This window comes from Antennarius striatus, chromosome 11 (assembly GCF_040054535.1).
Source record: "Antennarius striatus isolate MH-2024 chromosome 11, ASM4005453v1, whole genome shotgun sequence".
Lineage (NCBI taxonomy): Eukaryota > Metazoa > Chordata > Actinopteri > Lophiiformes > Antennariidae > Antennarius > Antennarius striatus.
The window spans coordinates 14488691-14501176 of NC_090786.1; positions in this window are offsets into that span (position 1 = coordinate 14488691).

The following is a 12486-nucleotide window of genomic DNA, read 5'->3' on the forward strand; positions in this document are numbered from 1 at the left end:
CTAGAAGAATGCAGATGAAAGATTGAGCTATATACCAGAAGAACTTTACACCCTACATTAATATAAATTGGACATGGTGTAGAATGCATTAATAGAGATAGGTATTTTCTGTATGGGTCAGTTTAAATGGTCATACTGCATTCTTGCAATTCGGCTTTAGAAACATCATTGGCCAGTTTCGAGACAGCTTTTTGGGTTTGACATAACTTACAAGACATATGCAGAATCCATATCCTGTCACTGAAAGCAGGAAGTTCAGCTGCATTCTTTTTAGGATCAACATAAATATTGATGACAACAGCAATAATAACAACAACAGCAATAATAGTAATAATGGGCAGCACAGAGGCACAGTGGGTAGTGCTGTCACCTCACATCAAGACGGTTCTGGGTTTATGTCCCGCTCTGTGCAGAGTTTGTATGATCTTTCCATATGTGTGTGGGTTCTCTCTCCCTTCCACCTCCAAAAACATGCAGCTTAGGAGAGTAGATCAGTCCAAATTGCCAGTTAAAATTTAAGAAATGACTTTAGGGATCTTTTTTAACACTTTCTCTTTAATAATCAATCAATCTGTTAACTTTGTGGAGTGCTTGATCACATCATCAGACATTTCAGAGTGCGTTTACAGACAGAAAAACCCAACATAACTCTCCAGAGCAAGTATAAGTGAGAGTGGCAGGGAAGAACTCCTTCATTGAGGAAGAAACTCCAGGCAGGGCCCAGACAGAGCCTCACAGTAAAGAGCTTTATGTGTAATCATGAGGATCTTGAATTTTCTTGGAAGCCAATGTAAGACAATGGGCACGATTCGCGCATAAGAATGCGTAAATCGTGCGCTTAGTTGTTTGCGTCACATAGACATTTGCATCACATGACAAAATGCACTAATCACTGTACATGTTAGCATCACCGCTTATTCGATGGCGACTACATGGATAGAAACACAACACCTGCATCTGATTGTAAGAAGCCGTTTGAACCGCTTGTCGTAGATCAAATGTAAACGATCATATATCCGGTTTTCCGGGGTCAATCGGCTCCAAATGACAACCGGAAGACAGTTTAACATCTATACGTTCATGTGAACATGCACACAGCAGGCGGCACGGTGGCGTAGTGGGTAACGCTGTTGCCACGCAGCAAGGCGGTTCCGGATTCATGACCTGTTCTATAAGGAGTTTGCATGTTCTCCCCATTTCTGCGTAGGTTCTCTCCGGGTTCTCTGGCTTTCTCCCACCTCCAAAAACATGCGCTTCAGGTTAAGTGGCCGGTCCAAAATTGATCGTAGGTGTCAGTGTGTGTGTGCGTGTTTGTCAGCGTGTGTGGCTCCGTGGTGCTCTGGCGTTTTGCCCGGAGTTTCCTCCGCCCCAAGCCCTAAGCCAGCTGGGATAGGCTGCGGCTCCACATGACCCCCAACAGCTGATAAAGCGGTGAAAGAAAACAAATGGATGAATTAAACAATGTACACAAACCAACGGTTTCAAGCACCTTTACTCCATTCCCTGAACTGTTAGTCAAGAACAATGTTCCTTACCTTAAACCAGCCACAAATAGAGTAGGCTCAGTTTGCATTAAAAAAGAATGTTGCATCATGCTGTCATGGCTGTTGCTGCTTTCCTCAGGTTAGTTGCAGTCTGCACTGTGACCTCAGAGGAGGACCCCTGCCACCTTGAGTTATTTTGCTGACCTAAATCCTGGCCAACAGTGTGAGCGTCTGCTTCAACTCGCCTTCTGTCTTACAGTAGATGCTATACAACAGTAGACTACCTATTATTGTGTGTTGATTCCTTTTGTGATTTTTTTTTTTTGTAGCTAGAAGACCAAAAGTAATGAGATGTATGTTGACCTAGATTTATGTTTTACCCTATGAAATCCTCTGAAAAGAATAGAGGATGCTGGGTACAATAGATTGTCTCAAAAAATAGTGATGATTAAGGGCTTTCTTGAGTGAAGGAACTTAATGTGCTGTTCCTCAAAGATAAAGGAAGATATAACAACAATGATATGACAAAGCTACAAGTAGATTGATGGTGTTTCTTACTTACCAGGAGAGAAAACAGAAACAGAAAAAAAATCAGAGAAAACAGAAGACAATACAGAATATGTGCTGAATTAAATGTTCAACCATTTATTTATTTTTTACCATTTATATATGCTAGCATAGTAAGAATATAAGGCATGGTTAATATTTAAATTTTAAATCCTAAAGAAAAAATATCACACTTTCGGAATATACTCTATTTTCAATTTTTTTTTACCAATTGTTACGTTGTATGTTATTATTAATTGTTATGTTATAGTACATAGTATACCGTGTAACAGGCCTTGTACTGCTGTGATTGAATGAAATAATGGAAAGTGTGCAGTGTTGAATGATTTCATTTCATGTTTCATGTTCATGTTTTGAATAGAAATCTGTTACAAAAAATATGTTAACATGGATTTCTAGGATTTAATTTGTTTCTGTTGTTTGTTTGTTTTTGGGGTTTTTTTGTTTTTGCAGACATGAGGTAATCCATTAGATTCTGTTGGTGATCTGAATCATAAAAACAACCTATCTCTCAACACACAATGAAATCCAAATAATATTCCAAATCTAGGAACCCAAGGAATTTAGCTTTATGGGGCTCAGGTTGCTCTGATATTCTACCGTCCATTACTGCATTTCCCAACTGCATCAGTGCTCATGGGTCAACAGCATGGTCATCAATCATGAAAAACAATGCACTCTTTTTATGATGAAATGTCTTGGCCAAGAAACACTGACATAGACGTCTCTCTACCATGTGCAGTACCTGGCATCTGGTATACTAGTACTTGTTTTTTTTCAACAAGTCTTGTTTTTCCTTTGCCACAATGTATAGCTGCTCCTGTCAGCTTTCTGTGCCAGATCTTTAGGTTCCATCTTCAACATAATTTCTGTCACTCCCGTATACCTCAGAAGAAGTGTAGATGTTTTGTAAATGGTGCCTTTCCAGCCAGCCTCTCTACAATTAGCATCAAGATCTTAGTACTTGCCCTTCTTTTGTTTAAAGGCTGTCTCAATCCATACCTCTCATGGTAGAGTGAGCTTGATCAAGAGTAGAGCTATGGCCTTGGTGGACCACATCATTATGTCAGGGCAGAGGGACATGGTGGTTATCTCACAAGGGAAAACTGGAGCTCACTGTTGAGATGCACTCTCATATTTCACATTTGTTTGGTGGAATGGAGCATGGATATTTTGTCTTCCTCAGCCAAGGTGCGGGATCTGTTGACTTACACATCCCCTGCTTTCTTGGCATGGCATGTCTGTCTCATTGATTTGAGTGTGTTTTGGCTTAGCTCTGTGGGGAGTAGTAGGAAGAATTGTCTGTCCTCTTTAAACACAGGTTGCCTCTCTCTGGTGGAGGTAAAACTACAAAAAGGTCAGTTTTTAAAAAATATGTCCAAATATCTAAAGGGTCTTCTCTCATTGTTGTCTTAGTATACAAGCTGTATATTTGGGCCCATCTTATACAGCCTTAGGGTCTTTAAGTAGTTTTGGGTATCACTCTTTAAGTATGTAGTGGGGTGATTTGCTAGGCACTAGTCACTTGAACAGCCGCCAAAATTCTTTAACATTCTTGGTCATGTTAAGTCGGTTTTTAAAGAATAAGTAGCATTTTTTAAATGAGGATCTGGAATAAAGCCTTGCATTTCAACACAACAGATGACACTGAGGATGGCAAATGACCTCTCAAAGCCCACAGAAAAATGTAGTGAAAGATTTGACAGAAATAACAACAGTTTAAAAGTAAAAAAGAATTATTTTGATTAGTCTTGCTTGGGATTGAATGGAATTGCATGAAGAGAAAGAATAGCTGCGTTGCATGCCAAATGAAGGTAAATCTAATAAAAATCATAATTTTTTTATCACTGTAACAGTACATCATCACTCCTTTATCAATTGTTGGAATATAACTTTTATTGGAACACAAAATATTACAGTGATAAAACAATGGGCAGTAACCACGTAAGCCTTTGCTGACAGTTGTTAGCAGTCTCTTTGTACAGTATGACACATAAAAATATGTTTAATCGCTAAAATTATTAACCTCATTGTTTTATATAGACATCAGCTTGTTATGTAATGAACCTTGACGTAAAGGTGAAGTAACAGTATAAAAATAATTTATTACTCGATACATTTTTCTTATTTATCCTCAAAACATCATTCTGGTCACTGTTAAAAAGTAGAGAATGAAGCTGCTATTATCTGCAAACAAAATTGTCCCTTGGCAGTCCTCTGATCACAGCAGACAATGTTCTTGATGTTTCACAATCAGGCTAGCGCACACACACAAAAGCACCCACCCAATGGTCATATGTCATATGTGTTGATGTTAATACTTCTATATGAACACTTCTATCGATCAAATTTAGCAAATATTGAGAAATGGAGAAATTACTTCATTTTTTTATAAGGCTTGATTAAGATAATGTACTTCCCTATTTTCTGTACTTTCTCATTGAGGTGAGCATTGAAGTGGATAATTAAATGTAAACTGCCCAGTGTAATTTGTCATGTCACGTGAAGGACCCAAGGCATTTTCACAGCCAGCAGATGCTACTCAGCACTTCTCGAGCAAAATCTTTCATATGGGTCACAGTTTCCTTTGCTGTTGTTTGTGCCAGATGGCTAAATTAGAGGAATGTGACTTTCAAAAATACCTACAGTATATTCACATTTTAATAGCTTCTAAGTGTAACATTAATGAGAGCCTGGAAAGTGGAGTTGTTGCCTAGATGTACCAAATGTGCAGTGATCAACAGTTTTGCTTATACTGGATAGATATTGGACATAAGTCTTTCTGGGTGAAAATGAAGAAGACAACAAATACACTCAACTTGGATACATAAAATGACAATGTGAGTTGTACAATTTCTTAATATAATTCTTGTTATAATAAATAAAAGGTTAAAATATAAAATAACATCATTTTGTACTTCAGCATTAGCTGTAATCACATTTTTACAGTTTTTACAGTATAACACGGTAAATGTGCAGATCAGTGTGTAGAGTTAACATTATTTCCTTGATGCATCACACATACATAGATTAACTTGTTGTATTATCATGCCTTGATGGGGAGGAGCAACCCATTGAAGTCAAGCCCATAATACTGTGTAAATGAGCTGCATTGTATTAATCACCAAAAATCAATACCCACAAATCTGAGTTAGAAAGCTATTAAATAATATGTAATTAATAGACTGATAGAGCACATTAAGAGAAAACAGGATTTAAAAAAAAGCTGATTGTGTTATCATTATTTTAAGTGTACTTTACATGATACTGAACACTGTTTTCATTCATAGCAACATTTTTTAGCATCCTATGAAATGATTGTGTTTATCCCAATACAATGAATTGAGGGTGCAGAATATGAATTATGGTGAACATGTGGCTCTTCCATTTCCTCAACATACTGTATTCAGAACATAAATAATGAAAAAAAACCGTCAATGATATTATTCCTTCATACTGTTGATGTTAAATCACAAAGTTTTGCCCAGGGTTTTTTGTATGTTAGGGCCATTACTGAAAGTGCACTTTTATCTTAAGTTTTGCTTTCAAACCAAAATTGATACAGTAAAAGGAAATTTAAAAAAAAAAAATGCATTGCCTTTAATGGTAAAGGCTATCTGGTATAGTCCACAGCAAGGCTGCCACATATTTGAGTTATGTTTTGTGAATGCTCTTTAAATGAGATACTAAAAGCAAAAGCTGTAGCCTGCAGTGACACCCATGCAACCTCTTTTGAAACCATTTGCATCAGCCTGTGATCGCATTTCAACCACTTACTGCTTACTTTTACAATTCAGTAGGAAATATATAAGCAATATGAGCTCAGAGAGCACACTAATTCTTGTGCAAACTCCGTTCTGTGAACCCAATGACTGAGATTGTTCTTCTAATTGGTCATTCTTATACGTGTTGCTGCCCAAAATAACAAATCTCACTTTAACTCACCCAGTATTGTTACTATTTTTCCAGATGGCTTTTCATAATAAGAGACACTAAAGCTGACTTCAATATAGAAATGGAATCATCTTGAATTGTCCCGGGTCAAAATCACATCACATGCATTGTGCATGCAATGTCACAAAAGAAGAAAAAAGTGTGAATGTAATGTGACATTTCTGTACATAAATATGTTGCGCACAGTCACGTCCAACAGTCATTCTACGACCTGCTATAAATGGACTTTTCCATCAAAGATAGTTGCCTACAATGACTGTGTGAATTATCAGAGTAGCCTATCTGGCTCTTCCCTCACATATATTTCTGATATTTTATCATCAGTTAGTAATGCTTACTTACAGCAGCACAAACCATATTCCATTGCAATCAGTAGAGACTAGTGGTGGAAATGAATTACCATGTTTATTACATTAAATATAAAGTGATTTTTAGTATGAAAGGGGGCCTTAGACTCCTCTGTTACCTTAAGGATGGAGTGCATCTGTTGTGAGAAGGAGCAAGATATATATTCCTCGCTGGAGTCAAGACACTGGTGCTGGTGGTGGTAGCTGATGACCCTTGTGATGACCCAGACCATGATAACAGGAATGCAAGAATATAAAATAAGTATATGGGAGAGATGAGAGAGACAGAGGAGAATGAGAAATAAACTATTCCCTGTGTGTGTGCGTGTGTGTGTGTGTGTGTGTGTGTGTGTGTGTAGGCATTCTTCACTGACTAATGCTATAGATTAATGTTTCATATGTTTTGACTCCTGGCTCCTGACAATGGCTTACAATTTGGTATTCAGAAAGAAAGGACCATTTTTAATTTGACATAATGTAAAACTAAACAATCAATCAATCAATCGATCAATCAATCTATCTATCTATCTATCTACTATATTCATTTATTCATCGTCAATGCCCGCTTCGTCAGCTGTCATGGGTCGCAGGGTACTGGAGCCTGTCTCAGCTGACTTGGGGTGTGAGGGAGGGTACACTCTGGGTCTGACGCCAGTGCACCGCAGAGCCACATGTAAACTGACAACCCCACTCACACCCATGGGTAATTTGTGTCATCAATTCACCTGAAGTGCATGGTTTCTTGTTGGAGGTGGGAGGAAGCCAGAGAACTCACACAGGCACAGGGAGAACATGCAAACTCTGCATAGAGCAGGACGGAAATCCGACTGGCTGTGCAGCGACAGTTACACAAACAAACACACACACACACACACACACACACACACACACACACACACACACACACACACACACACACACACACACACACACACACACACACACACACACACACACACACACACACACACACACACATTTACTAAACTATAAATAGATGCACACACACATATACTTAACTGAATTTTACTTGTCCTGTGCTTTACTTGTACTTACAAGCCCTGGATATCACACATTGTCCATATACTTATGCAGTAATGCAAATCACTGCATTACCTTTGGAAGTGAGTGTTGATTTTAAGATTGATATTTTTGTACTAAATAATACATGTTACAACCATAGATTTAGAAATCCTTCAGTCATATTTTATCCTGTTATCTTTCAGTCATTAGGTTCTGCAGAACTAATTTGTCAATCGTGCCATAGTAAGCCCCCTTCTTAAAGATTGGTTGTGTGCAGTCAGAACATCTCCCATTATCGATCCACGAGACTCTAATGCCCTTCTGATCCAAATCACTCTCAGGCCTTATCAGTGACATACAGGAATTTTCTTTGATGCTTATAGTCTCTACTGAGGTTTTGTACATAAATGCATGAAAGGAAACGTGAAAGCTTCCTTTAAAACAAAAGGATTGAGCAACAATAAGAAAATTGCATAAAAATGTTGTAGTGTTTGATGCATCACATTGTTTCTGTTTCTGCTTAAAGATCTGAGCTGCTCACACTGCAGAATTAAATTGTGCACTTGAAGATAATAAAGTATAACTCGTACCAGTCAGTATAAGCCATTGGCAGGTGCCAGTAGTTGGTCAGCATATAAACATTACATAATGGTGTATGATTTGTTTTTTCTTTTTAATGCTACATGACTGTGTGAAGCTTTGATGATCTTTTCCTCCTGTTCCCTCAACTGGTCACTATAAAGAACTACTTCGTTCAAATATATTTTCATCTAAAACACAGTCAATGTATTAAAGTTGTTATAGAATGCTGACTTCATTTCCGTTACTCATTTGCAAGTTTATTTGGGTCAGATCTCTAACAATATCACAATATTAGAGAGTCTGTGGTCAAATTGTTTGCACCACACAGCTATTCTTTCAATGAACAAGATGCAGCTGTTCCCATGGTAATGTTAACCGTCATTTGTCCTTTATATTATTTTTAAGCAATGTCATTATCCATTTGTGAGCTGAAATATTTTCACTGATTGCCTGAGAATTTCATTGTTAGTGCAGTAACCTGAAACCATGCTGTAAAATATAGAAAAAGATTATTGAAACTATTAAAATCTATTCAGCAGAATCACCACTTTAATATATGTTCTATACCATTAAAGGCAGTTAGAAGCAAATCTGTGAAACATACATTGGTCTTGATATTCCAATTATTCCTATCCAGACAAATCAGATACTGTATTGTTAAGTAATTATTTGGATAATAGCAAAAACAGGCTTTTCAGATATGAGAGGAAGAATATTCTCAATGGATCTTCTGTTGATCTAAAAAAATATTATAGTTATACAGATACAAATTGAAGTGACGAGATTCGATAAAATGTCATGTTTACACAGTGGAACTAATGTTTCAGCTACATGCCAAGTCAAGACAGAGAACCTTACTTTTTATGTAGGCCAACTCCTTCTATTTACGCTCTGAAGCCACACAGCCTTTTGTCACTTCAGTTTATTTGAGACGATCTTCATAAGAAACCTAATCTAGTACATTTAATCATTTGATACTATTGCTCGAGTTAATGTAAATAGTATGGACTCAAATCCAATTTGCCAATCACTCACAGGGCTCTAAAGCACAAAAAATTCACACATTTAAACACACTTTCATAAATTATTGTTGTGCAATGTCGAATTGCTCATCAGGAGAAATACAGTGCATGCAATTCACAATTTACACCTATACTGACTCACTACTGAGCTGCAATTGAAAGCTTAAGGGGTTCAGTTTATCCTGGGGTACTTCAAGCAGTCTCAGTCGCAACCACAGAAATTTCAACAAGTGGACCGGTTTACTTCATGAGCTCAGAAGTGAGGACAGCTTCCACCAGCCACTTGTGGTACAGTGCCTTAGGTCACATAGGCATAAAGTTGGCTTGCTATCTTCTGCTGGGTTTCAGGATAAACATAGCAGTTTTCTGCCATTGTAAAGAAGCTCTTGTTAACAGTTGATTATTATCTTTGGTACTGTTTTGGACACATACCAGCCTGAGCACAAGAATATTAAAAAAGTCAAAGCACATTAAACTGTATTATTATTATTATTATTATTATTATTATTATTATTATTATTATTATTATTATTATTGTTGTTGTTGTTGTTGTTGTTGTAGTTGTTGTTATTGTCATTGTTGTTGTTTTTGTTGTTTTTGTTGTTGTTGACAAAGGCGATGGTGGTGTTGCTGTTCAAAGGTGACATATTTAGTACGGACACTTGCACACACATACTAAAGTGAAATTTCAACACTCTATAAAGCTGGAAAAAACAGAAGTTGTGGGCTTACATAGTATTTGCATATTATACTGTTCTCTTTTGTTGAAGGCCAATGTCTCACTGGCAGCATATTATATAGTTTCATAAAAAATATTAATGTGTCTCTGAGTCTTTTAAGTCTAGCCAAGTTAACACTTGCAGAACACCTAAACCCCATATCAAACAGCAGCAGCTGCAGAGAAGCCCCAAGCCACCTCTGCTTAATCCAATTTGAGTGGCCATCGCTGTGGGCGATTCTGGGTGGAACATTATGTGAGGTGGATAGAGCTTTTTACTGTGCATTAGTGGAAAGGGACTTATCATTCTACTTTTGACTTTTGCTGTGAAAAAAAATAAAATGGTCAAATGGTAATGTTTTTGCTATTATGTCCAATCACATAGTCGTTTGAGTATTGCATTGGATAGTCAATCATTCATCAGTATTAGTGACACAAAGAGGAGATGTCATATTTCCATACATCAAATAATAATTAACAAAAAAATAAATAATTTTAACACAACCTCTTTGACCTTGGAATAAAAGTGTTGCTTTTCTTTGATCCGCATGTTGAACAATCTCAGTTTCTTGGATGCTTGACAGCCTGAATAATTTGGAATCGTCGTGAATCGTCTGAGGAGTCTGAGTTCCAGTAAGAGACAAGGTGCAGAAATAAGCTTTTTACTAATCCATGCCAAATATCAGACATCTGTCACTTGCAGCCCAGCCAGCCTTCTGCCTCTCAAGCTCATTTGGCACTTGAAACTAAAGATTTCTATGACAATCTTTAGATTACCCTGCTGTATTTGTGTGTCTGTGCTTTCATGGTGCATGCACTCTATTGTTGCTGCCAGCGTATCAGGGGCTCCCTGTGGTACAAATGTCAGGTGGATGCTCATTCCGTCCGACAGAATTAACTTGCAGTCAGCTCAGCACACAGTGCTTCCAAATGATAGGATGCACCATCAGGAAATTATGTTTTTCACCTGTGCTGCTGCACATTGAGAACAACTCAGATGTGAACAGATGCACTCTGTGACATTGTGATGACCTAACGAACAATTAGCATGACAGAATTGTCATTTGAGAGAGACTAAGGCAGATTCTTGAATTTCTTTTGTCAAGAACAATGACAGAAAAGTCAAGAACAGATATCATTAAATTGTTTTCATGATCTCAAAACATACTTTATATTCTGTCACCTCCATTCTTTGTCCCTCTGTTTCCCCCTGTCTCATAGCAGATGGTGAGAGGGATTCACTCCTGGGTCAGATGCAGACACAGAACAGGTAGCATTAAATATTGTACAGTCATTCAGTACAATTCAATATAGTTACATGAATTGAATTATGACACCTATGCTCAATTTGAAGCACAAAAGTTTTTTTGCAAGGGTACCCTGCACAACATATATGTACTTGACACTAGCTATTACAGCAACTGCTGCTTCAGAAGTGATTTCTAATTATGACAAATAGATGCTCTGTGGTTCAGTGTGTTGCCAAAGGACACTCCAACATGTGGTTACACTACAGGTGCCTCTGTATGTATAGCCCTGAGGTTTTCCTGGTTTATGTTGGGAAATTGTCTGGATTAAAAAGAAATACAGATACAAATGAAAGGAACATATAAGACACCCTGCAGAGCATGAAATGTAATTATCAGTATTTGGTTTCTTTTTTTGCCCGACAGGACGTCAAAGCTCCTCAACAACAGTAACATCCAATGACAGAGGAATAAGTTGACTTTTAAAGGACCTAGGAGTGAAACTAGTGAGATATGCTAATCGCAGTGATTATGTAATGTGTTGATGGTTCATTTGACAACAATTTGTTGAGAGAGCCCCAGTAGGGTTTTTACCCTTACATCACACCCCCACCCCCCTCCCAGTCCCTCATTAAGTTGGTTCAATTGATTTGATTGAGCAAATTTATTTCTTTGAACTGTGAAATGGAAGAATGATCTTGTACCTAAATTGAGAAGTTTAAAGGCAGTGAGATTCAATGGGACTATGAGATACAAAACTGAAAAGCTTTGGCACCCTCTGCTGTTGAAGTGATTTCCAGATGCCAGCTTTTTATACAGACCTGCTGTAGTGATGCAGATGTAGTAAGGAATGCTGAACATCTATGTTCATTTATGCTCTATTGGTACTCCTGTTCAGATGCTTTTGAATCAGCTGTGAAACCAAAAATACTAAAAAGGTTTCTCTAGTTTTGTCTCTGTGGTGACTCTTGTGTGATGAATCCTGGGGGAATGCCAGGCTAATTGTTGTTGTTCATATTCAGCTAATACCTTACATCCCATGACCTGGGACACTGCATGTTTGTCCTTACGTGTTGGCTTTGCCTGCATGGTGCATTGCGTGCTCTGGATATCGAGCGTGAACTCAGACAAGCATTAATTGATGGTACTAGATCCTCTGCTTTGTACCTACTGTGTGCCCACACCATGCACTGGTGAGGTAAACCCAGCATCTCTCCCATCCAAAATATCCTCTGACAGGGCCAGCAGCACTGAGCTTCTGGTTATCATTTATCATCCCTGCAGATTGGCTCGTGTAACACACAACAGACTGACGGGTCATCCTCACGCTGGGGACCTGGCTGAAACAAAGCTACGGTGAGAAGTCTGAATGATTGGGGACCTGATAAAATGGAGAGGAGGCCTTGTCATTAAAGAGAGGGTGGGTGGGGGCACACTTCTAATTAATCTAACATGTCATCGTTCTGCAGTATAAGTGGCCCAGACAGTTCCAATATCGTATTAGCACACCTGCACAGGCCCCAGGAGGGATGAATAGGACTT